Below are 27,520 nucleotides of genomic sequence, written 5' to 3'. Positions count from 1 at the left end.
AACTATGGACCTATATCTCTAACGTCTATCAGTTGTAGAATTTTGGAACACGCATTATGTTCGAGTATAATGACTTTTCTGGAGACTAGAAATCTACCCTGTAGGAATCTGCATGGGTTTCGAAAAAGACGATCGTGTGAAACCCAGCTAGCGCTGTTCGTCCACGAGGCTCAGAATGCCATTGACACGGGTTCCCAGGTAGATGCCGTGTTTCTTGACTTCCGATAGGCGTTCGATACAGTTCCTCACACTCGTTTAATGAACAAAGTAAGAGCATATGGACTATCAGTCCAATTGTGTGATTGGATTGAAGAGTTCCTAGGTAACAGAACGCAGCATGTCATTCTCAATGGAGAGAAGACTTCCGAAGTAAGAGTGATTTCAGGTGTGCCGCAGGGGAGTGTCGTGGGATCGTAGCTATTCACAATATACATAAATGACCTTGTAGATGACATCGGAAGTTCACTGAGACTTTTTGAGGATGACGCTGTGGTATATCGAGCGGTTGTAACAATGGAAAATTGTACTGACATGCAGGAGGATCTGCAGTGAATTGACGCGTGGTGCAGGGAATGGCAATTGAATCTCAATGTAGACAAGTGTAATGTGCTGCGAATACATAGAATGAAAGATCCCTTATCATTTAGCTACAATGTAGCAGGTCAGCAACTGGAAGCAGTTAATTCCATAAATTATCTGGGAGTACGCATAGGAGTGATTTAAAATGGAATTATCATATAAAGTTGATCGCCAGTAAAGCAGATGCCAGACTGAGATTCACTGGAAGAATCCGAAAGCAAAGGAAGTAGCTTACAATACGCTTGTTCGTCCACTGCTTGAATACTGCTCAACAGTGTGGGATCCGTACCAGATAGGGTTGATAGAAGAGATAGAGAAGATCCAACGGAGAGCAGCGCGCTTCGTTACAGGATCATTTAGTAATCGCGAAAGCCTTACGGAGATGATAGATAAACTCCAGTGGAAGACTCTGCAGGAGAGACGCTCAGTAGCTCGGTACGGGCTTTTGTTGAAGTTTCGAGAACGTACCTTCACCGAGGAGTCAAGCAGTATATTGCTCCCTCCTACGTATATCTCGCGAAGAGACCATGAGGATAAAATCAGAGAGATTAGAGCCCACACAGAGGCATACCGACAGTACTTCTTTCCACGAACAATACGAGACTGGAATAGAAGGGAGAACCGATAGAGGTACTCAAGGTACCCTCCGCCACACACCGTCGGGTGGCTTGCGGAGTATGGATGTAGATGTAGATGTAGAAGGAGCCATTCATTACAAATGTGGAAGTGTGAAGGTATATGTTTCTAAGCTACAAATAGATCGCCGGTCCTGTGTATGAAGGACAGCCGTCTTGGAAGCTGCAGATAAAGCTGTTTCGATCTAGAACGTCGGATATTTCGAAGGCGGACCGGCGGCCGCGCGATCTTAACAGGAGCCGGTCGCGGCGCCATTCTCCTTGTCGCGTCGGGTGGCGATTAAGAGCCGCCGATAATGATTCAGTGTCGACGCTGGGCATTAGGCGGCGGGAGAAAGGCTGCCCGCCGATCGCCGAACGGGTGCGCCCGTTTCGCCCGCAACAGCCGCCTGCCGCCTATCGCCTGCCGACTCGCCTCGCGTTTCCTCGCTTCGGCCCAATTCGGTCATCGCGTTTGCCACGGGCCACTTGTGAACATGTTTCTTGCCTGTTCAGTTTTTGCGATTACTTCTTATTTCCAGTGGTAAGGCGTAAAATGAAATTTTAGCGAAGCAAATGCACTGCCAGACAAAAAAGTGAAGCACTCAGAAGACACGGTGTGATGTCAATGTAACTTCGTAGTCGTCAGAATTGCAATTCTTTGTACAACGGCAACCGCAGCGCGTTGCTTTGATTTATGTTTAGTGTTCCTAACAGGCATGGAGGATATATAAAGGATGTGAACACTGTCAGTGGCTTAGGGGTCTCTGTGAGGGATATACACATGACGTGTAATCACACAAGGCAGCATTATTCGTAGTTGGAAGTGTTTAAAAGGAGCCTCGTTGTGGGTCTACAGTCAGTCGATTGGTGTGATCACGGAATATCCAAATCAGTTGCGGATTTGGATATGACAGTGGCCCGATGTTGGACTACAAGGGAACGTAAGAGCAAGCATACTAGTCGTGATCGCTCCAGTCGGAAGGATCACCCTGATGTGCTGTTGCTCCAACCACATTGTAACCCCTTCTTATTCGTGCCTGTCATCTGAGACCAACTAATGCAACAGTGCAACACTCCGTCTTCCCGCACAGTAAGTTGGAAACCAACAGCGGCTAGACAGGTGTCTTACCGTCCCACGCATTTTGGAGTAGCACATCACTGCTGATGAATGGCCTATCATTTTCAGTGCAGAATTGCTGTTCTGCATTACCCGACCATCGCTCCGAGTATGTCGGCGACCTGGGAAGAGGCAATCAAGTTTTGGAGATGAACAGCGATGCTGCTCCTCACGTCATGGTGTGGAAGTCGCTGGGTATGACTTCAGGTCACGGCTGGTGGTCAATGAGAGGTCTCTGACGACGCAGTAATACGTCATGAACATCCACGTACTCATATGCTACCTCTCATACGACAGTATCGTAATTCCATTCTTGAACAGATAAAGCTCTCTCCCTCTCTCTCTCTCTCTCTCTCTCTCTCTCTCTCTCTCTCTCTCTCACACACACACACACACACACAGCACGTGTCTCTTTGAACTGCCTCCGTGATGTTAAGGTACTCAACTGGCCAACAAGACCCCTTTATCTGTCCTCTACAAAACCAATTAATTTGATACCTAGAATGGCTCTATGGTTGGAGATCATCAATTACGGCTGCTCATGTATGGGACTATCTGGGAGGTCAACTCCTTTCCAGTGCCACTGTCCAGGGTATCAAGCACCAGTTAATAGTTGTGGACAAGCTCGCCTCAGCGTACGATACTATTACTTTATCATACCCTTTCCAACTGAAACAGTGCATGCGTCATGGTCAGAGGGTCTGCAACGCAATACCGATTTATGGACTCATTTTCCTAATTATTTGTAACTTTGACTCGGTTTTGTCATCAAATACCCTCCCAAACCCTCCTCACCGGTCTGCTTCACGTTTTTTTTTCAGAAAGTAGTTTCAGAAGAGTTTACAGCTGCCAATGTGTAATTTTAAAATTATTTCATCGCTGTTCCCTCGCTTTGTTGCGACCCTCGAGATGGGGTCGCGTTTTGATCAACAGGCGGAGTGTAGAGTGAGAATGAGTGATCCGCTGCACATTCGGAGGCGTCAGTGATACACCAGTGTCTGTAAGAACATTTAATTATGATACAGATTGTACAAAGATATAGGTGTCTTCAGAGCTGCAGTCGGCAGCCGGGAGTGAGCCCACGTGCTCGCAAAGGAGTCCTGAGCCTCAGTAGCAAGTCAAGACGTCGCCACCGCGTGCTGTGCTAGCGACGGCAGCGAGGCGAGGGAGGCGCTGTTGCATTGCCAGTACACATCATTAACATACCGTCTGGCTCATCAGACCTGCGCTTTTACTCAGTTCCAAGCTCACCTGTCAGAACTTCAACTAAATTTTAAGCCTTAGCAATAAAATTGTTCTGCTGAGCAACAACTTATTTAATGCTTTTCTGTTTGTATTTCTGTATTCATACTACACCCAAAATAAATATTTCAATTGTATCTACCCGGAAAAATAATCACTCGCTTACGAAACGGCGCAGAACTTCATCCAGGCAGTGTTGTGATCCATCACCACTGAAAAGATGAGTATCTGGTAGTCGGTTGTATGGAGACAGCGAAGTAACATGGGCCGTCGTGGGGGCGTGACAGAATGGCAGAACGTGCCCCATGACCACGTCGTGGATGAAGCGGTCCAGTTTGTTGGTGTATCAACACTGATAGTCCAACGTGTCTGCTACGAATGACGTGCCTGTCCAGTCACGTAACACAGCATAAGTATAGTGATCCTAAAACAATCTTCACACTTTGTGAAACAAATCGGTTCCAACCCCGACGGAAATAGCTGCTGTGAGCGAAATCAGACCTATCCCAACCCGTTTCGGAGCAAACGTGTATGTTACAGGCCATTGTTCACAGTGACACATAAATCTACACCTCTTCAATGAGCCAAACAACACAGAAACTGGACAGTAGCTCATTAATAGACGTACAGTGTTGGCCTATGAGTCGCTATTATGCCGATTGTAAAATGGTGTAAAGAGTTCATCGATTGCTAAGTGAGGCGTTTAACTTGCAGTATGCTTCCTATTCCAGCGTAATGCTAACTACTTGTTGTAGCAGTGCCTCGTAACGTGGGTATTATGTAACAGTCGTTACCGTAAGATGCCAACAGAGCTAGCTAGTCTTTTGGCTGCGAAAGTGATCTACATCGACTGGACCCCACAGCACAAAGCTGCGTCCGGTGCGACCTTGATCGCTTGCACCAGTCCGAACAATGCAGGGTTCCCTGGCTGACTACTCGAGGTCCAGTGTCAGCGTCACTGACCCTGATTCCATCGGTCTGGTTCAACGGACTTCTGGAGGCTGGCAGGCAGCGGCACCAATCCTGTCCCTCCATTAGGACCCAACAGAGACTCCATAATGCTAATGCAGAACAACAAGTACAGGACATGCAGTAAACTACTCTGACAGAGGGAAATTAAGAAGGTTGTTGGGGGCTTGGTCTTTGCAGTCGCCGATAACGCTCAAATTATCAACACCAGACATTCAACCACCGATAGAAACATGACATGGTTTCGATAATATAAATCAGAAGCAAGGATGTATGAGACGTGTCAGTCCACCACTTGACTTACGTGTTTCAACCAATCTGGGCAGTAGACTTTTCTTCTCTTTTAGGTCATCATTCTTCGAATGATTTGTAACCTTCCACCGTCCTTCTGTGAGTTGTATATTGTATTAATCTCTACATAATATTTGTGCAAATGCCAAAATAATCCACGATCTGTTTCTATATTCTAGTCTTTGTCTCTCCAACCATTTCCCTCCACTTCCGGATGCCGTGGGAGATATCCTACTATCCTGTCCCTTCGTCTGTTACAGATTTTCATTAGATTCCTTTCCTTGCCTGTTCCGTTCAGTACTTTACCGGTCCACATCATTTTTGATAGTACCATATGTTAAATAATTGTTTTTGTTGTTGTTGTTGTGGCCTCCACTCCAATGACTGGTCTGATGCAGCTCTCCATGCTACTCAATCCTGTGCAAGCCTCTTCATCTCCGAGTAACTACTGCAACCTACATACCTCTGAATCTGCTTACTGTATTCGTCTCTTGGTCTCCCTCTACGATTTTTACCCCCCATGCTTCCCTCCAATACTAAATTGGTGATCCGTTGACGCCTCATAACTTGTGCTACCAACCAGTCCCTTCTTTTAGTCAGATTGTACCACAAGTTTCTCTTCACCCCAGTTCTGTTCAGTACCTCCTCTACCTATCCAATCCTCAGCATTCTTCTGTAGCAGCACATTTCAAAAGCTATTTCTTCTTGCCTAATCTGTTTATCTGTTTATCGTCCATCTCGTTTCCTAATCTAATTTCCTCAGCATTCGACTACATTCCATAATCCTCGTTTTGCTTTGGTTGATCTTCACCTTACACACTCCTTTCCAGATACTGTCCATTCCGTTCAACTGCCCTTCCAAGTCCTTCGCTGTCTCTGACATAATTACAATGTCGTCAGTAATCCTCACAGTTTTTATTTCTTTTCTCAGGACATTAATTCCTACTGCAAATTTTTCTTTTGTTTCCTTTATGGCTTGCTCAGTATACAGATTGAGTAACATCGGAGACAGGCCACAACCCTGTCTCACACCCATCTCAACCACTGCTTCCCTTTCGTGCCACTCGACTCATAACTGCCCTCTGGTTTCTGTACAAGTTGTAAATAGCCTTTCGCTCACTGCGTTTTACCCCTGCCACCTTTAAAATTTGAAGGAGAGTATTCCAGCCAACACTGTCAAAAGGTTTCTCTAAGTCTCCAAAAGCTATAAACTTAGTTTTGCCTTTCCTTAACCTATCTTCTATGAGAAGTCCTAGGGTCAGTATTGCTTCGCGTGTTCCTACATTTCTCCGGAATACAAACTGATCTTCCCCATGATCGGCTACTAAGAGTTATTCCGTTCTTCTGTAAAGGATTCGTGTTAGTATTATGTAGCCGTGAGTTATTAAACTAATAGTTTGGTAATTTTCACACCTGTCAGCATCTGCGTTTTTGGGATTGGAAATCTGCAGCTCGTGGTCGTGCGCTAGCGTTCTCGCTTCCCACGCCCGGGTTTCCGGGTTCGATTCCCAGCGGGGTCAGGGATTTTCTCTGCCCCGTGATGACTGGGCGCTGTGTGACGTCCTTAGGTTAGTTAGGTTTAAGTAGTTCTAAGTTCTAGGGGACTGATGACCATAGATGTTAAGTCCCATAGTGCTCAGAGCCATTTGAACCATTTTTTGGGATTGGAACTATTATATTCTCCTTGAAGTCTGAGGGTATTTCACCTGTCTCATACATCTTGCTCATCATGGAAGAATTTTGTCATGGCTGGTTCTCCTAAGGCTATCAGTAGTTCTAATGGTATCTTGTCTACCCGGGGGCCCTACTTTGACTTAAGTCTTTCAGAGCTTTGTCAAATTCTTCACATAGTACCATACCTCCCTTCTCGTCTTCCTCTACGTCCTCCTCCATTTCCATGATATTGCCCTAAACTACATCTCCCTTGTACAGGCACTCCTTCCACCTTTCTGCTTTCTCTTCTTTGCTTAGGATTAATTTTTCATCTGAGCCCTTGATATTCATACAGGTGGTTTTCTTTTCTCCAAAGGTCTCTCTAATTTTCGTGTAGTCAGTATCAATCTTATCCCTAGTGATATATGCTTGTACATCCTTAGATTTGCCCTCTAGCCATTTCTCCTTAGCTGTATTGCACTTCGTTTCAATCTTATTTTTTAAATTTTTGTATTCTATTTTGACTGTTTCATCTATTGAATTTTTATATTTTCTCCTTTCATCGATTAAATACAGTATCTGTTATGTTGCCCCAAGGATTTCTACTAGCCCTCTTCGTTTTACCTTCTAGATCCTCTGCTACCTTTACCATTTCATCTGTTGAAGCTACCTATTCCTCGTCAACTGTATTCCTTTCCCATGTTCTTATCAATCGTTCTCTAATCCTCCCTCTGAAACCCTCTACAACCTCTGGTTCTTTCAGTTTATCCAGGTCACATCTCCTTAAATTCCTGTCTTTTTGCAGTTTCTTTGGTTTTATTCTGCAGTCCGTAAATTGTGGTCAGAGTCCACATCTGTCCCTGGAAATGTATTACAATTTAAAACCTGGTTCCTAAATCTCTGTCCAATAATCATATAATCAATCTGAAACGTTTCGGTTCCACGTATACAACCGTCTCTCATGATTCTTAAACGAAGTGTTAGCGATGGTTAAATTATGCTCTGTACAAAATTCTGCCAGGCGGATTCCTCTTTTATTCCTTCCCAAGTCCATATTCACTTACTACTTTTCTTTCTCTTCCTACTATCGAATTCCAATCCACCATAACTATTGAATTTGCGGCTCTCTTACCTTCTTTTAGCTCATAATACATTTCATCAATCTCCTCCTCATCCGCGGACCTAATTGTCGTATAAACTTGTTCTACTGCGGTGGGTGTGGGCTTCGTCTCTATCTTGTCTGCAGTAATGCGTTCACTATGCTGTTCATAGTAGCTTATCCGCGTTCCTATTTTTTTACTCATTATTGAAAGTAGTTCCTGATTACCCTATTTGTTTTTGTATTTATAACCACGTATTCACCCAACCAGAAGTCCTGTTCCTCCTGCCACCGAACTTCATTAATTCCCACTGTATCTAACTTTAACCTATCCACTTCCTTTTTTAAGTTTTCTAACCTACCTTCCTGGTTAATGGATCTGACATTCCAGGCTCTGATTCGTAGAACGTCAGTTTTGTTTCTCATGAGAACGACGTCCTCCTGAGTAGCCCCTTCCCGGAGATTCGAACGGGGACTATTTTACCTACGGAATAATTTACGCAAGCGGATGCCATCATCATTTAAACGTACAATAGAGCTATATGTCCTGGGGAAAAATTACGGCTATCATTTCACCTTGCTTTCAGCCGTTCGCTGTACCAAGCTGTTTTGGTTGATGTTACAACACCAGAACAGTGAATCATCCAGACTTTTGCCCCTGCAACTACTGAAAGGCTGCTGTCCCTCTTCAGGAATCACGCATTTGTCTAGCCTCTCCACAGATATCCCTGTGTTGTGATGCACCTACGGTATGGCTATCTGTATCACTGAGGAACGCAAGCCTCCTCACCAACGGCAAGGTCCATGGTTCATGGGGGTGTTTAAATAATTATATTTAATGATTTAGCGTGGTGCACCTTTCAGTTCCGTACAATTTTTCTGTTCCCAGCGAACACTTTTAGGAATTTCTCCTTTAATTCCATACCAGTATACCACTGACACCTTCCCTGTGTTGGCCATGCTTCTTAAAATTATGTTCTAAGAAGGAGAATCCTTTCACTTGCTCCACTAGGTGTCATTCAGAATTACGGTATGAATATAGTCGTATCCATGGTACTATTGAACTTCAACTTCGTCTTCAGTCTGTTTATTCTTTGTACATATTATGAAAAAAAATACTCTACCGGTTTTATAAAACATTTCTTGAGGTTCCTGCTTTTAAATCAGGAGTGCTATGATGTCTGATGGACTTTATCGTTAGTATTATTCACCCTTGATCATTCAGTATTTATCTGTAACGTTATTTAAAATGCTTCATTGACTGTTCGGCATACGAGATCAACAACGGTGGCAGTAAGGTTTAATCCCACCCTACTGTACAGTCTCGGAATACTTCCCTACCGTTCCAGGTACGGTTGGCATGTGGGAGAAGTGAACAACCGAATATTTCCGTGGGAATTCTGGTTTCCCTTATTTTATCACGATAGTAATTTATTCATAAGTAGACTGAGGGCGCTGACGAGGGTTAGTTAAAGAAATGTGTGCCAAACGCTAATCTGAAGGATATCTTTATCACAGGACGTGAAACTTGTCACCGTCATTTCAGTGAGAGTATTATGTAGCAACGAGTAGCGTCTGCTACAACTGGCCAATATTCCTTTCCACAAAGATTGTGTTGTCGCTACCAGATCAAACGTTTCACACGCAGCCGTTTGAGAGAGGTACAGTAGCTACCTGTCAGGCTTTTTTACTGTTTGTAACGCCCGCTGACAGCTGGAAACGGCTCGTGGTGTCGCTAACGACCGAGAGGAATAGGGAGACCGGTTACTCGGCAGGAACGGCCGCCGCGAACTCCTGGTGTCTTGTCGTATGCAGGAAGTGTGCAGAGCGCCCAATGCACGCCAAGGACGACAGGGGCGCAGCGTGAGTCGCGAGGCTGTCACTGGGAGAAAGGCCGGCCAACCAACTCGGCTCCGCAGGACACACACACACACACACACACACACACAAACACACACACAAACAGCCCTCGCCTGGGGCTTTCGGCAGCGCCGCCTTTGTTGCCTGTGATCGAAAAGTCCTTCCGTGCATCACAGCAACCCAGCTGCTTTTAACAGACCGGCTCACATCTGTATCCACGCTCCACGTCTCAGGGAAAGGACTGGTAGGCTGTTCTGCTTTAGTTAAACCTTCAATGGACAGTATTGAGTGAAACTAAAGCACGAGCAGTCTTACGCGTCAGCTATACACATTATAAAAATGGATGTACGAATGTCTGTATGTTCCACATCTGCTCCTAAATAATTGAATCGATTTCAAACAAACTTGGTACGCATATCACTTACTCTGTGGAAAGAATCATCGTGGGTTTAAGATCCAGCTGCCTATCAAAGAGGTGCGAGTAGCCCACGATGTCCGAAAATCCATAATTTAGTCCAAAAGGCTATGAGCACTATGTGACTTAACATCTATGGTCATCAGTCCCCTAGAACTTAGAACTACTTAAACCTAACTAACCTAACGACATCACACAACACCCAGTCATCACGAGGCAGAGAAAATCCCTGACCCCGCCGGGAATCCATAATTTAGTCATATAGCATTTGAGAGTGAGAGCATTTAGAGACTTGCAACGAACTTACACATTAGGAAACTATTTCTCGATGAGGACCCCCACAAAATGATGAAAGGAGAAAAAAGATTATCGTTTACTACATTTTCGCTTTTCATGCAGTAAACGTGCCACACGAAGCATGAAGTTTTAATTTATTGCCTCTCTTCTACATTCTGTAGACGGTACTCACGTATGCTAGTCGATGTACCAGAAAAATTATATCTTTGTACAACACTTCGTTCAGGAGGTGTATCGCCATCAACGCTGAAATGCGTGAAAAACTACTATATCACGCAAGACGTTTACATTTATTACTTCATTGCTACTGACTCAATTCGCAACACTTTTCGCGGACAGTATCCACATCTACCGCTGAGTGTACCCATAAAAATACTCGTATATCATTTTACGATACATACTTTAGAATATATATAAAATATAGAGGTAATTGAAAAACGGCCGCATCATGCATGACGTTTTAATTGACTACCTCTTTTCTACTGACTTACTTCGCAACACATTTCACAGACAATAGTGACATATGACACTGAATCAATGACACTCAATCATCCTGCTAAATCATCTCACTGTTAAGCTCATAGTTCAGGGGATACGACATCATAAACATTGAGCTGCGTGAAAATGAAACCGTATGGCGAAAGTCGCTGGACATGCAGATGAAATATTTATGTAAATACGTGTGAAAAGTGTTAAAGATATGTGGAATATACTCGACATGGGCGTATGCAGGCAAAGACTGGGGTAGAAAGCTCATTCTTAACCCCCGGAAAATTTGAGTCACGTTTAGTACACATAATAGCTACGATCCGGAAAGAATTACTATAGTGGCAAGAGCCAGCCTTCTAATGAGATGGGAGGGAGAGAAGGTGGGCAGGAGATGGACAGATAGCGATTTGGAAGAAGGAGACAGGTACATGTAGGAGAAGGAGGAGGAGGGGACTGGACATAGATAGGGAAAATGGAAATTGGCTGAGAGAGGGAAGAGGACGAGAAGAGAAGAAAATCAAAAGAGGAGGAGATGGATAGTGACACGAGTAGGGAGAGATTGGCAAAGAGAGGGGGAGGAGAAGGTGGAATTAGATGATCAGAGGGCGAAAGAGCATATAGCCAGAGGGGGAGCAGGAGACCGGCAGAGATTTGAGGAAGAGAAGATTGATGGAGAGAGGGACAAGAGGAGAGAGTGGGGATGAAAGTGGTGCACAGAATAGTGGGTGGGGGAGTTGGACAGAGACGAGATGAAAGAAGAGATGGAGAGAGAGAGAGGTGAAGAGGGTGATGGACTAATAGATGGTTGGAATTGGAATAAATACAGATCTCGCCAACGCTGGGTACTCAGCTAGTATAGCTATGGGGTGGCCAAGATGAAAAGGTCCCGTGTTATACAGAACAAGATACATGGTGACAATTATTGAACTATATGAAATAAAATCGTCATAACTTCTGAACGTTTCTTTAAAATCTTTATACAACAAAATACACTAATAATAATTATGCAACATAAGCCACCATCTTAACTAATTAGAGGGCCTTATAATTATTACAACAACAATTGCAGCTACATACATTCATTACTGGCTATTACTATTGATGTGTCAGTACAGCATGGAATTCAAACTTTTACACAACGACACAAGCTCAGCACAATAGGCTGTGGGCTGGTGGGACTGGACCAGGTGACATCAGGCAATCACCATCGACAGTTGCACTCAATATTTATTTGGCACATTTAAACAAGACAAATAACATATAAAACCATCAAAACATTTTTAAAATTACCTACATCTTTCAATTTGCAATTTAGAGGAGAGCAAGTTACTTCAAAATATAAACATTCATAAACCACGATACTTATGGCCTATTACACATTCAGTGAAATGAATTAAAGTTATTTACTCAAAAACTATCATTAACCTGAAGAACAATTTACTAAAATTTAACGAGGAAATGTAGTCTTTCATTACTGCAGTGACTGGTATTGCCAAAGTAATTCAGAGTACAGGCAACAAAAAATCAGATACCGTGGCACACAACCATGTTACTTAAATGGCAGACACTCTATAATGTAGGATATAAAATATAAAATTTTATGTGACCAAGCAACCTCGTGGGATTCAACAAAGTAAGCCCAGAAGCGGACGCCCTCTCACTCTTCTCTTTCCAACACAGGCTCGGCATGGACCCTCAAATGGGAGCAGCAACGGTCACAAATAGGCACGAAACATCCCAGAACTAGTGGATATCTACAACAGACTGACATCTGCCTTAAGTAACTAGAAACACAATAATTCATTACAGCACATCGTCTGTAGAATAAATCATCCTACTAATGAACGTCAGCTAAGTAGTACAAATCTATTATCTTTTGTGCGTAAGGCCAGTTATACATTAAGCCGCGAGCGAACTAGATACACGGCCAGTCGGCACGCGCGGTCAAAGAGGCGAAAAATACACAACAGCACAACCAGGACGCAACCCAGGACCATGCACTGGCTACCAAGACAAACAGAAGAAGTCCCTATAAAACAAAATCAAAATACAAATAACTAGCATGCAGGCTAACGTATATCGAGTCGAGCCCCCACCCCCGACGCAAAACACAAAGCGATTTACTTACAGCAAATAGCCACACTTAAATTTGTAATTAAATGAGAATTAATTACAATATCCACATACTGTCATTGAAGGAAGTCTTGTACTTTCATTAACAGAATCAGTTTCAAACTATGCAATCACGCAGTAACAACTGGCCTCTCAGTGGAAATGGAAATGAGCGTTTGGCGTCAGTGGCCGGGAGGCCCCTCGCGGGGCAGGTCCGGCCGCCATATCGCAGGTCTTATTACATTCGGCGCCACATCGGGCGACCTGCACGCCGGATGGGGATGAAATGATGATGAACACAACGCAACACCCAGTCCCTGAGCGGAGAAAATCTCCGACCCAGCCGGGAATCGAACCCGGGCCCAAAGGACGGCAATCCGTCACGCTGACCACTCAGCTACTGGGGCGGACGGCCTCTCAGTAATAATTTATGAAACTACTCATTTAGAACTAGACACGTGTCTCTCAGATATAAACGGAACAGTAATGTTATTGCAATTCACGGCAAAATATATCCAGGGAAAATTTTATCCGTGTATATCTATAGTAACTAGCCAGCTTAACTCCGTTGTGTGATATAAATACAATAACCAGACGGCACTTAGACAAGAACCAGCCAAACTCTTTTCAGTGACGGTTAAGCACTGACAATAGCAACCTACAAACAGAATGTATCAGCTCTCCAGGCCCTAGTAAATGTTAATCATCACGTCACATACAGCTCTCACTAGAACATTGCGTACTAAGCAAGTTAAAATTAGACACATTCGAGGACAGACTCAGTAGGAGTAGCACCGGCGGCCAAGAAAATTAAGTCAAAATCATAGGCCCCAGTAGTCGATTCCAGCCACAACTTATAGCACAAGCAAGGCCCTTACCCTCTTGCTGGTTCGACGAAGCCATCCGCCGCAGATCCCGTTGCCAGGAGACATATAGCGAGCGAAATACACCAACGACTGGTTCCACGCCGGCGATATTTCCTACGTCACAATCACCCGGTTAAACAGCCCCTTTTAGATGTGTTGTTCATGCTGCCTCGCAGGGCACCTGTACTGTCCGCCAGACACTAACCAACGACGTTACAGCTAGGCGTCCCAAAGCAAAATTCCACGCTACTTGCTAAAGCTTACCGCTCGCTCCCCGATCGGCCCGGTAGGTGACGCCACCGCGCGCTCTGTGCACACCACCGGAAAGATGTCCCATACCGGCGGCGGGAATATCGCTGATCGAGCCACAAGGCTCAACTATGGACAGGGTTAATTTTTACTATTCTACTCTAGAGGGATAGAAAAAGTTGTAATTCCCGCAGCGTTACAGGTGTGCCAGAAAATCTTATAAACCTACTGTTGCTGGCCTGCCCACCGAGCTAATCCCAGTGGGCGTGCCCTTGGCACTGGGCTGGCCCAAGGTACTTGAACTCGCTGCAGTCCCTATCGTGATTAGTTAGTACCTACATTCTATTCTAAGCTACTAGTACCTAATAACTAAAAAGTAAGTGTTGTTTTCAGGTTGATGTTATTGACATACCTGCCTTGCTGATCCAGGAGCGCAACGGATCTCATTCGTAATGGTGATTGGCCATTCCGCTCCGGCGGTACTGGGAAGGTGCATCTCAATCTTAGTCGGTTATTTTCAGTCAACGACCATTATCGTACCTTATAAATTTCCTCAAGTTTTTCTGCGATACCTCGCTTGCCAGGGTGTTTAGAATCTGAAAGGTATCATCACGTCTTAGCAAGGAAAATGTGTCAGGGTTAGGTAGTTGTTGTCGTAATCCGGTTGCCACATGTTGTATATCGGACAGCCACAGATAAAGTTATCAGGAGTGCCTTCCTCAGTGCCAGAGCCACACGGTGGGGTTGACTATTTCTCAAAACGACATAAATATGTTGGATATGGTCCATGCCCTATGAGAAAATGCAGCAGACGCCTACTCGGTATAAAATGTACATTTGTAACCTTCCCCTAATGTCAGGCAACAGTTAAAAGACACTCCGTCCTGTTTCCTCATGTTCCCACGACTCTTGCCATAATTCCTCCCCTCTTCTTCTGATTGCAAATTCATCACGCCCATAATCTCCCTAGCTTTTTCTATTTTTCCTTTGGTTACCCATGCTGCCTGTTCGCGTATTCTAATGCCTAGAGGACATAGGCCCATCAGCAGCAGCAAGGTCCCCCCCCCCCCCCCCCCCCAGGAGTTGTACTGTAGGCCGCTACAGAGCATAACACCATATTCCACTGCATCCTCCTTACAGCCATGGCAGACATCACCCTCGTGAGCCTGTGTCCAGCACGTCTTCACTAAGTTGTAGTTTTCCAGCAAGCGCTCCATATTGGTATTCCAAAAGAGTGGCCCCAGGACGGCTCCAGCTATAGAGCAGCCCTAGACACTCCTTTTCCCGCAAACAGGAGAAGAGCTAAGGCTACCACAAGTTGTCCAAGGCGCCACTGATATCCACCATGATACTCACCAAATACTTATGCGAGGCTGAGCTACAGACCTCGGCTGCCAAGGCAATTGCGTCAGACGCCGATCGCCCAGGCCGAAAGCGGTCTGCGTGGCGCCACTGTGGGGAGGTGTGTTGCCTTTCCATAAGGCCCCAGGAGACCCTCTGATTCCCGGAAATCATCGGATTTTATCCGAAGTGCTCTTTGGCTCACAGGAACCTAAGTAGGGCGGTTACCGCAACGGTCTATCCCGTGGCCTTGACCACTTTAGGTGGTGTGAAGCTAGCACAGAAAGGGCCGTCCATGCATGACGTTAAAGGGCTAGCCCTTAACTGGGTGAAATACTCACTGGACCGCACTGGTCCACCATGAATTATCAAACGTAGTGGTTGAGACACAGTCGGCCATGATCCTCCAGTACGTGTGGAGGCCCTCCGGGGAACGTAACTTGGGTCTGAGTGCCGCACCATCTCGTTGATGTCAAACTCCACAACATAAGACCCAGGTCAACATCTTTCTACATCTCCGGGCTGTGTTGAACGGTGGTGAGGTTTGTCGTGTGTTAAGGAAGGACGTTAAACTCCCGTCATGGTAGGAAGTTCAACGCCTCCAACCCAAGGCGAAAGGAAAGAGTGGGTGGCGCAGGGGAAGCTACGTTGCGAGAGACACACCACCTGTCTCTCCTGAGTTGAGCGGCGGATGTAGGGCGGGTGCGGCGCATTGCTGGCCTCAGTTGCGACGTGCAGCGCCTGCCTGTCGCCGCTGCTCCCCAGATGCAGGGCGAACTCCACTATCTGTGTCTCTGCTGCCGGTGGCCTGGTTTGCCGTCGTGAGATCTTGTTTCAAGTAAGCAATTGTGCATCGCTGCGCCTCTGGTCTTCCGAGGCATCTTCTACCAAGCCCAGGAGGTGGTAACACAGCCCGGGTTAGATTACATGGGTCCAACCCCCCCAAACGACTGGGTGACCGACCCACCACCCGAGTAGGAGTGGATCCCTGGCCGCAAGGTGGAAGCTCAGGCTAGTAGGGGGCGAAGGGCGAGAGGAGCATCTGCTTCTCCGGAGTGTGGGGCACACTTGCTGATGCGGGACAAATGGTACTAAAGGGGACCACTGAGTTGGAGACGACTTGTTGAACCCAGTAGCTCTGATGGATGCATGGTTGATGGGCGAGCTGCAGTTTGTCCACCCCCCCCCCCCCCCACCCAACCCCCATGCCAGAGGCTCCCAGTTTCTTCGCTTGTCAATTGTTGAAGACGGCTATAGAAGAGACAAGCGACTCCAGTGCGCCCATGAGGGTTTCTGTGCTAGCCGATCCCTCGCCACAAGATGGCCCGGGTCAGGAGATGGAGGATGACATAATGAGTAGGAACACAAGGAACACGCAGATCCCTGATCAGAATACAAAAAACTGGAAAATTAGTCAGGCTGCAGTCGAGGCCATTAAAAATGATCTGGCTGCATGGGCAATAGCCAACGAGAAACTTGAAGGTCGCATTGAAGAATTAGAGAAAGAAAATGATAGGTTACGAAAGCAGCCCGCGAAAAGATGGGCTGTCGTGGCTGCACAAGCGGCACCAAAGAGCCAAAAAACTGGAGAAACGATAGCTAAGGTTTCCAAACGACTGGACACGGCGGGCTTTTTGTGACCCATTCCCGGCCAAAACATTAAAAAGGTACAGGAAATATTTACGACGACAGTCAACCCGGCGAGAGAAAAGATTAAAATTAGCAGAATCAAGGCAACTAAGAATGTGGTAATAGTTCATGTTGCCACTGAAGATGACAAGAACAAATTATTAAGTAACCAAGAGTTGTTTAAGGCCGTTAAATGTGAACCCCCCCCCCCCCTTCCAAAGAAGCGTAACCCATTAGTTATCTTGTATGATGTCCCAACGTCCTTAAAGGAGGAGGATTTATATGAGACTTTGTATCACCAAAACTTAGACGATATTGACTTACAACTTTCAAGAAAGATTTTAAGTTAAGGTTTAGAACAGGACGTAGGGATCGAGATGTTGTCCATCACATTGCCGAGGTTTCGGGTGCTTTGTGCAAATGTTAACGACTATGGGCAAGGTATATACTTGCTTTCATGCCGTAAATGTAAAAGATTACCTAGTGGTACCTCGTTGCCACAAATGTTCAGACACTGATCGCGTTCATAAGCACTGCTACAGGAAGCCGGCATACTCTAAGTGCACTGCCGAGGATCATATAAGAAAGGATTGCAAGAAGTCAAATGCCTGCATTCTATGTACGCGCGGAAGGAAAAAAAGACTGCGGTGCCACTGAAAGAAACTGGCCAACATACAAAATATTGGAACAACGATTAATTATTATTGATTATGCCTGAGACCAGGGTAGTTAAGAAGAGGAAGTCCCAGTGTAAAAGGAGGAGAGATGCTGAGACGGCAAGCAAGTTCAAAGATTTTCTGGAGTCACTGTCAGAAATGAGAGCTTGAAAAGCAACAATAGTGGACACCTGCATTCAAACCAAGGCAGTGGCTCAAGCTCCTCCAAGTGTCTTCTCCTCCCACAACCAGATAGAGGAAGCCGAGAGACATGTGGAGCGACCAGTGGTAGTTGGCCTTTCAGTGGTAATTCAGAGCAGCGAAATTTTAGACAACCACTCGCGAACAGGCACAATCAACATCACTCTGCCTGCGTTCATGGAGCAGTCACACCAACTAATTCAAGATAACACTGTAACCACCACGATGCCAATACAGGAAGTGCCGCAACTGGGTGCTTCGGGTGCAGACCCAAGAAAGGTATACCCCAATTTAGAGCACACTATGCGGTTGAATGGTTTGCATTAGGACGTTCAAACGGTTCGGCTGGCCGCGGAGAATGATAGGAATTAGTATGTACAAGCGTACGCGCCTTGTTAATGTCGTATGTGTCTGGGGCTTTCGGCAGCGTCACGTTTGTTGCCTGTGATCGAAAAGTCCTTCCGTGCATCACAGCAACCCAGCTGCTTTTAACAGACCGGCTCACATCTGTATCCACGCTCCACGTCTCAGGGAAAGGACTGGTAGGCTGTTCTGCTTTAGTTAAACCTTCAATGGACAGTATTGAGTGAAACTAAAGCACGAGCAGTCTTACGCGTCAGCTATACACATTATAAAAATGGATGTACGAATGTCTGTATGTTCCACATCTGCTCCTAAATAATTGAATCGATTTCAAACAAACTTGGTACGCATATCACTTACTCTGTGGAAAGAATCATCGTGGGTTTAAGATCCAGCTGCCTATCAAAGAGGTGCGAGTAGCCCACGATGTCCGAAAATCCATAATTTAGTCCAAAAGGCTATGAGCACTATGTGACTTAACATCTATGGTCATCAGTCCCCTAGAACTTAGAACTACTTAAACCTAACTAACCTAACGACATCACACAACACCCAGTCATCACGAGGCAGAGAAAATCCCTGACCCCGCCGGGAATCCATAATTTAGTCATATAGCATTTGAGAGTGAGAGCATTTAGAGACTTGCAACGAACTTACACATTAGGAAACTATTTCTCGATGAGGACCCCCACAAAATGATGAAAGGAGAAAAAAGATTATCGTTTACTACATTTTCGCTTTTCATGCAGTAAACGTGCCACACGAAGCATGAAGTTTTAATTTATTGCCTCTCTTCTACATTCTGTAGACGGTACTCACGTATGCTAGTCGATGTACCAGAAAAATTATATCTTTGTACAACACTTCGTTCAGGAGGTGTATCGCCATCAACGCTGAAATGCGTGAAAAACTACTATATCACGCAAGACGTTTACATTTATTACTTCATTGCTACTGACTCAATTCGCAACACTTTTCGCGGACAGTATCCACATCTACCGCTGAGTGTACCCATAAAAATACTCGTATATCATTTTACGATACATACTTTAGAATATATATAAAATATAGAGGTAATTGAAAAACGGCCGCATCATGCATGACGTTTTAATTGACTACCTCTTTTCTACTGACTTACTTCGCAACACATTTCACAGACAATAGTGACATATGACACTGAATCAATGACACTCAATCATCCTGCTAAATCATCTCACTGTTAAGCTCATAGTTCAGGGGATACGACATCATAAACATTGAGCTGCGTGAAAATGAAACCGTATGGCGAAAGTCGCTGGACATGCAGATGAAATATTTATGTAAATACGTGTGAAAAGTGTTAAAGATATGTGGAATATACTCGACATGGGCGTATGCAGGCAAAGACTGGGGTAGAAAGCTCATTCTTAACCCCCGGAAAATTTGAGTCACGTTTAGTACACATAATAGCTACGATCCGGAAAGAATTACTATAGTGGCAAGAGCCAGCCTTCTAATGAGATGGGAGGGAGAGAAGGTGGGCAGGAGATGGACAGATAGCGATTTGGAAGAAGGAGACAGGTACATGTAGGAGAAGGAGGAGGAGGGGACTGGACATAGATAGGGAAAATGGAAATTGGCTGAGAGAGGGAAGAGGACGAGAAGAGAAGAAAATCAAAAGAGGAGGAGATGGATAGTGACACGAGTAGGGAGAGATTGGCAAAGAGAGGGGGAGGAGAAGGTGGAATTAGATGATCAGAGGGCGAAAGAGCATATAGCCAGAGGGGGAGCAGGAGACCGGCAGAGATTTGAGGAAGAGAAGATTGATGGAGAGAGGGACAAGAGGAGAGAGTGGGGATGAAAGTGGTGCACAGAATAGTGGGTGGGGGAGTTGGACAGAGACGAGATGAAAGAAGAGATGGAGAGAGAGAGAGGTGAAGAGGGTGATGGACTAATAGATGGTTGGAATTGGAATAAATACAGATCTCGCCAACGCTGGGTACTCAGCTAGTATAGCTATGGGGTGGCCAAGATGAAAAGGTCCCGTGTTATACAGAACAAGATACATGGTGACAATTATTGAACTATATGAAATAAAATCGTCATAACTTCTGAACGTTTCTTTAAAATCTTTATACAACAAAATACACTAATAATAATTATGCAACATAAGCCACCATCTTAACTAATTAGAGGGCCTTATAATTATTACAACAACAATTGCAGCTACATACATTCATTACTGGCTATTACTATTGATGTGTCAGTACAGCATGGAATTCAAACTTTTACACAACGACACAAGCTCAGCACAATAGGCTGTGGGCTGGTGGGACTGGACCAGGTGACATCAGGCAATCACCATCGACAGTTGCACTCAATATTTATTTGGCACATTTAAACAAGACAAATAACATATAAAACCATCAAAACATTTTTAAAATTACCTACATCTTTCAATTTGCAATTTAGAGGAGAGCAAGTTACTTCAAAATATAAACATTCATAAACCACGATACTTATGGCCTATTACACATTCAGTGAAATGAATTAAAGTTATTTACTCAAAAACTATCATTAACCTGAAGAACAATTTACTAAAATTTAACGAGGAAATGTAGTCTTTCATTACTGCAGTGACTGGTATTGCCAAAGTAATTCAGAGTACAGGCAACAAAAAATCAGATACCGTGGCACACAACCATGTTACTTAAATGGCAGACACTCTATAATGTAGGATATAAAATATAAAATTTTATGTGACCAAGCAACCTCGTGGGATTCAACAAAGTAAGCCCAGAAGCGGACGCCCTCTCACTCTTCTCTTTCCAACACAGGCTCGGCATGGACCCTCAAATGGGAGCAGCAACGGTCACAAATAGGCACGAAACATCCCAGAACTAGTGGATATCTACAACAGACTGACATCTGCCTTAAGTAACTAGAAACACAATAATTCATTACAGCACATCGTCTGTAGAATAAATCATCCTACTAATGAACGTCAGCTAAGTAGTACAAATCTATTATCTTTTGTGCGTAAGGCCAGTTATACATTAAGCCGCGAGCGAACTAGATACACGGCCAGTCGGCACGCGCGGTCAAAGAGGCGAAAAATACACAACAGCACAACCAGGACGCAACCCAGGACCATGCACTGGCTACCAAGACAAACAGAAGAAGTCCCTATAAAACAAAATCAAAATACAAATAACTAGCATGCAGGCTAACGTATATCGAGTCGAGCCCCCACCCCCGACGCAAAACACAAAGCGATTTACTTACAGCAAATAGCCACACTTAAATTTGTAATTAAATGAGAATTAATTACAATATCCACATACTGTCATTGAAGGAAGTCTTGTACTTTCATTAACAGAATCAGTTTCAAACTATGCAATCACGCAGTAACAACTGGCCTCTCAGTGGAAATGGAAATGAGCGTTTGGCGTCAGTGGCCGGGAGGCCCCTCGCGGGGCAGGTCCGGCCGCCATATCGCAGGTCTTATTACATTCGGCGCCACATCGGGCGACCTGCACGCCGGATGGGGATGAAATGATGATGAACACAACGCAACACCCAGTCCCTGAGCGGAGAAAATCTCCGACCCAGCCGGGAATCGAACCCGGGCCCAAAGGACGGCAATCCGTCACGCTGACCACTCAGCTACTGGGGCGGACGGCCTCTCAGTAATAATTTATGAAACTACTCATTTAGAACTAGACACGTGTCTCTCAGATATAAACGGAACAGTAATGTTATTGCAATTCACGGCAAAATATATCCAGGGAAAATTTTATCCGTGTATATCTATAGTAACTAGCCAGCTTAACTCCGTTGTGTGATATAAATACAATAACCAGACGGCACTTAGACAAGAACCAGCCAAACTCTTTTCAGTGACGGTTAAGCACTGACAATAGCAACCTACAAACAGAATGTATCAGCTCTCCAGGCCCTAGTAAATGTTAATCATCACGTCACATACAGCTCTCACTAGAACATTGCGTACTAAGCAAGTTAAAATTAGACACATTCGAGGACAGACTCAGTAGGAGTAGCACCGGCGGCCAAGAAAATTAAGTCAAAATCATAGGCCCCAGTAGTCGATTCCAGCCACAACTTATAGCACAAGCAAGGCCCTTACCCTCTTGCTGGTTCGACGAAGCCATCCGCCGCAGATCCCGTTGCCAGGAGACATATAGCGAGCGAAATACACCAACGACTGGTTCCACGCCGGCGATATTTCCTACGTCACAATCACCCGGTTAAACAGCCCCTTTTAGATGTGTTGTTCATGCTGCCTCGCAGGGCACCTGTACTGTCCGCCAGACACTAACCAACGACGTTACAGCTAGGCGTCCCAAAGCAAAATTCCACGCTACTTGCTAAAGCTTACCGCTCGCTCCCCGATCGGCCCGGTAGGTGACGCCACCGCGCGCTCTGTGCACACCACCGGAAAGATGTCCCATACCGGCGGCGGGAATATCGCTGATCGAGCCACAAGGCTCAACTATGGACAGGGTTAATTTTTACTATTCTACTCTAGAGGGATAGAAAAAGTTGTAATTCCCGCAGCGTTACAGGTGTGCCAGAAAATCTTATAAACCTACTGTTGCTGGCCTGCCCACCGAGCTAATCCCAGTGGGCGTGCCCTTGGCACTGGGCTGGCCCAAGGTACTTGAACTCGCTGCAGTCCCTATCGTGATTAGTTAGTACCTACATTCTATTCTAAGCTACTAGTACCTAATAACTAAAAAGTAAGTGTTGTTTTCAGGTTGATGTTATTGACATACCTGCCTTGCTGATCCAGGAGCGCAACGGATCTCATTCGTAATGGTGATTGGCCATTCCGCTCCGGCGGTACTGGGAAGGTGCATCTCAATCTTAGTCGGTTATTTTCAGTCAACGACCATTATCGTACCTTATAAATTTCCTCAAGTTTTTCTGCGATACCTCGCTTGCCAGGGTGTTTAGAATCTGAAAGGTATCATCACGTCTTAGCAAGGAAAATGTGTCAGGGTTAGGTAGTTGTTGTCGTAATCCGGTTGCCACATGTTGTATATCGGACAGCCACAGATAAAGTTATCAGGAGTGCCTTCCTCAGTGCCAGAGCCACACGGTGGGGTTGACTATTTCTCAAAACGACATAAATATGTTGGATATGGTCCATGCCCTATGAGAAAATGCAGCAGACGCCTACTCGGTATAAAATGTACATTTGTAACCTTCCCCTAATGTCAGGCAACAGTTAAAAGACACTCCGTCCTGTTTCCTCATGTTCCCACGACTCTTGCCATAATTCCTCCCCTCTTCTTCTGATTGCAAATTCATCACGCCCATAATCTCCCTAGCTTTTTCTATTTTTCCTTTGGTTACCCATGCTGCCTGTTCGCGTATTCTAATGCCTAGAGGACATAGGCCCATCAGCAGCAGCAAGGTCCCCCCCCCCCCCCCCAGGAGTTGTACTGTAGGCCGCTACAGAGCATAACACCATATTCCACTGCATCCTCCTTACAGCCATGGCAGACATCACCCTCGTGAGCCTGTGTCCAGCACGTCTTCACTAAGTTGTAGTTTTCCAGCAAGCGCTCCATATTGGTATTCCAAAAGAGTGGCCCCAGGACGGCTCCAGCTATAGAGCAGCCCTAGACACTCCTTTTCCCGCAAACAGGAGAAGAGCTAAGGCTACCACAAGTTGTCCAAGGCGCCACTGATATCCACCATGATACTCACCAAATACTTATGCGAGGCTGAGCTACAGACCTCGGCTGCCAAGGCAATTGCGTCAGACGCCGATCGCCCAGGCCGAAAGCGGTCTGCGTGGCGCCACTGTGGGGAGGTGTGTTGCCTTTCCATAAGGCCCCAGGAGACCCTCTGATTCCCGGAAATCATCGGATTTTATCCGAAGTGCTCTTTGGCTCACAGGAACCTAAGTAGGGCGGTTACCGCAACGGTCTATCCCGTGGCCTTGACCACTTTAGGTGGTGTGAAGCTAGCACAGAAAGGGCCGTCCATGCATGACGTTAAAGGGCTAGCCCTTAACTGGGTGAAATACTCACTGGACCGCACTGGTCCACCATGAATTATCAAACGTAGTGGTTGAGACACAGTCGGCCATGATCCTCCAGTACGTGTGGAGGCCCTCCGGGGAACGTAACTTGGGTCTGAGTGCCGCACCATCTCGTTGATGTCAAACTCCACAACATAAGACCCAGGTCAACATCTTTCTACATCTCCGGGCTGTGTTGAACGGTGGTGAGGTTTGTCGTGTGTTAAGGAAGGACGTTAAACTCCCGTCATGGTAGGAAGTTCAACGCCTCCAACCCAAGGCGAAAGGAAAGAGTGGGTGGCGCAGGGGAAGCTACGTTGCGAGAGACACACCACCTGTCTCTCCTGAGTTGAGCGGCGGATGTAGGGCGGGTGCGGCGCATTGCTGGCCTCAGTTGCGACGTGCAGCGCCTGCCTGTCGCCGCTGCTCCCCAGATGCAGGGCGAACTCCACTATCTGTGTCTCTGCTGCCGGTGGCCTGGTTTGCCGTCGTGAGATCTTGTTTCAAGTAAGCAATTGTGCATCGCTGCGCCTCTGGTCTTCCGAGGCATCTTCTACCAAGCCCAGGAGGTGGTAACACAGCCCGGGTTAGATTACATGGGTCCAACCCCCCCAAACGACTGGGTGACCGACCCACCACCCGAGTAGGAGTGGATCCCTGGCCGCAAGGTGGAAGCTCAGGCTAGTAGGGGGCGAAGGGCGAGAGGAGCATCTGCTTCTCCGGAGTGTGGGGCACACTTGCTGATGCGGGACAAATGGTACTAAAGGGGACCACTGAGTTGGAGACGACTTGTTGAACCCAGTAGCTCTGATGGATGCATGGTTGATGGGCGAGCTGCAGTTTGTCCACCCCCCCCCCCCCCCACCCAACCCCCATGCCAGAGGCTCCCAGTTTCTTCGCTTGTCAATTGTTGAAGACGGCTATAGAAGAGACAAGCGACTCCAGTGCGCCCATGAGGGTTTCTGTGCTAGCCGATCCCTCGCCACAAGATGGCCCGGGTCAGGAGATGGAGGATGACATAATGAGTAGGAACACAAGGAACACGCAGATCCCTGATCAGAATACAAAAAACTGGAAAATTAGTCAGGCTGCAGTCGAGGCCATTAAAAATGATCTGGCTGCGTGGGCAATAGCCAACGAGAAACTTGAAGGTCGCATTGAAGAATTAGAGAAAGAAAATGATAGGTTACGAAAGCAGCCCGCGAAAAGATGGGCTGTCGTGGCTGCACAAGCGGCACCAAAGAGCCAAAAAACTGGAGAAACGATAGCTAAGGTTTCCAAACGACTGGACACGGCGGGCTTTTTGTGACCCATTCCCGGCCAAAACATTAAAAAGGTACAGGAAATATTTACGACGACAGTCAACCCGGCGAGAGAAAAGATTAAAATTAGCAGAATCAAGGCAACTAAGAATGTGGTAATAGTTCATGTTGCCACTGAAGATGACAAGAACAAATTATTAAGTAACCAAGAGTTGTTTAAGGCCGTTAAATGTGAACCCCCCCCCCCCTTCCAAAGAAGCGTAACCCATTAGTTATCTTGTATGATGTCCCAACGTCCTTAAAGGAGGAGGATTTATATGAGACTTTGTATCACCAAAACTTAGACGATATTGACTTACAACTTTCAAGAAAGATTTTAAGTTAAGGTTTAGAACAGGACGTAGGGATCGAGATGTTGTCCATCACATTGCCGAGGTTTCGGGTGCTTTGTGCAAATGTTAACGACTATGGGCAAGGTATATACTTGCTTTCATGCCGTAAATGTAAAAGATTACCTAGTGGTACCTCGTTGCCACAAATGTTCAGACACTGATCGCGTTCATAAGCACTGCTACAGGAAGCCGGCATACTCTAAGTGCACTGCCGAGGATCATATAAGAAAGGATTGCAAGAAGTCAAATGCCTGCATTCTATGTACGCGCGGAAGGAAAAAAAGACTGCGGTGCCACTGAAAGAAACTGGCCAACATACAAAATATTGGAACAACGATTAATTATTATTGATTATGCCTGAGACCAGGGTAGTTAAGAAGAGGAAGTCCCAGTGTAAAAGGAGGAGAGATGCTGAGACGGCAAGCAAGTTCAAAGATTTTCTGGAGTCACTGTCAGAAATGAGAGCTTGAAAAGCAACAATAGTGGACACCTGCATTCAAACCAAGGCAGTGGCTCAAGCTCCTCCAAGTGTCTTCTCCTCCCACAACCAGATAGAGGAAGCCGAGAGACATGTGGAGCGACCAGTGGTAGTTGGCCTTTCAGTGGTAATTCAGAGCAGCGAAATTTTAGACAACCACTCGCGAACAGGCACAATCAACATCACTCTGCCTGCGTTCATGGAGCAGTCACACCAACTAATTCAAGATAACACTGTAACCACCACGATGCCAATACAGGAAGTGCCGCAACTGGGTGCTTCGGGTGCAGACCCAAGAAAGGTATACCCCAATTTAGAGCACACTATGCGGTTGAATGGTTTGCATTAGGACGTTCAAACGGTTCGGCTGGCCGCGGAGAATGATAGGAATTAGTATGTACAAGCGTACGCGCCTTGTTAATGTCGTATGTGTCTGGGGCTTTCGGCAGCGTCACGTTTGTTGCCTGCGATCGAAAAGTCCTTCCTTGCATCACCGCAACCCAGCTGTGTTTAACAGTCCGGTTCACATCTCTTCAAAATGGCTTTGAGCACTATGCGAGTTAACTTCTGAGGTCATCAGTCGCCTAGAACTTAGAACTAATTAAACCTAACTCACCTAAGGACATCACACACATTCATGCCCGAGGCAGGATTCGAACCTGCGACCGTAACGGTCGCTCGGCTCCGGACTGCAGCGCCTAGAACCGCACGGCCACTCCGGCCGGCAGTTCACATCTCTGTCTGATCATCTGTATCCATGCTCCACGCATGGATACAGCCTATTTGGGAGATTGAGAATCCGCATTTCGCGATCGAGAAGTGACTGTGCGGTGTGCAGTGTCCGGTCACGGAATAATCGGTGCGATATTCCTTGAAGGCATGGTGGCTACCGAACAGTACGTAAAAGTTTTGGAAGATGATTTCATCCTCAATATCCAAAGTTACCTTGATTTCGACAAGACATGGTTCATATAAGACTGAGTTCAACCGTATCGAAGCAGGAGGGTGTCTGATTTCCTCCTGGAAGAGCACTATGGGAACCGTATTCTGGCTCTGGGGTACCCAGAGGCGACTGGCATGGGCCTCGATTGTCCACCGTATCTTCCGGATAGGAACACATGCGACCATAAAGACCATGTGTACAGCAATAACCTCAAAACCATTGCTGAGCGAAACCAGCCATTCAACAGATCATCGAAAGCATCGATGTTCCGACACTTCAGCGGGTCACGCAGAAATTCACTATTCTTCTGCGCCACATCATCGCCTGTGATGGCAGGCATATCGAGCATGTAATAACCTAAATCCGAAT

The sequence above is a fragment of the Schistocerca piceifrons genome, chromosome 2 (assembly GCF_021461385.2).
Source record: "Schistocerca piceifrons isolate TAMUIC-IGC-003096 chromosome 2, iqSchPice1.1, whole genome shotgun sequence".
Classification (NCBI taxonomy): Eukaryota; Metazoa; Arthropoda; class Insecta; order Orthoptera; family Acrididae; genus Schistocerca; species Schistocerca piceifrons.
The sequence above is the reverse complement of the archived record's forward strand: the minus strand, read 5'-3'. Positions refer to the sequence as shown.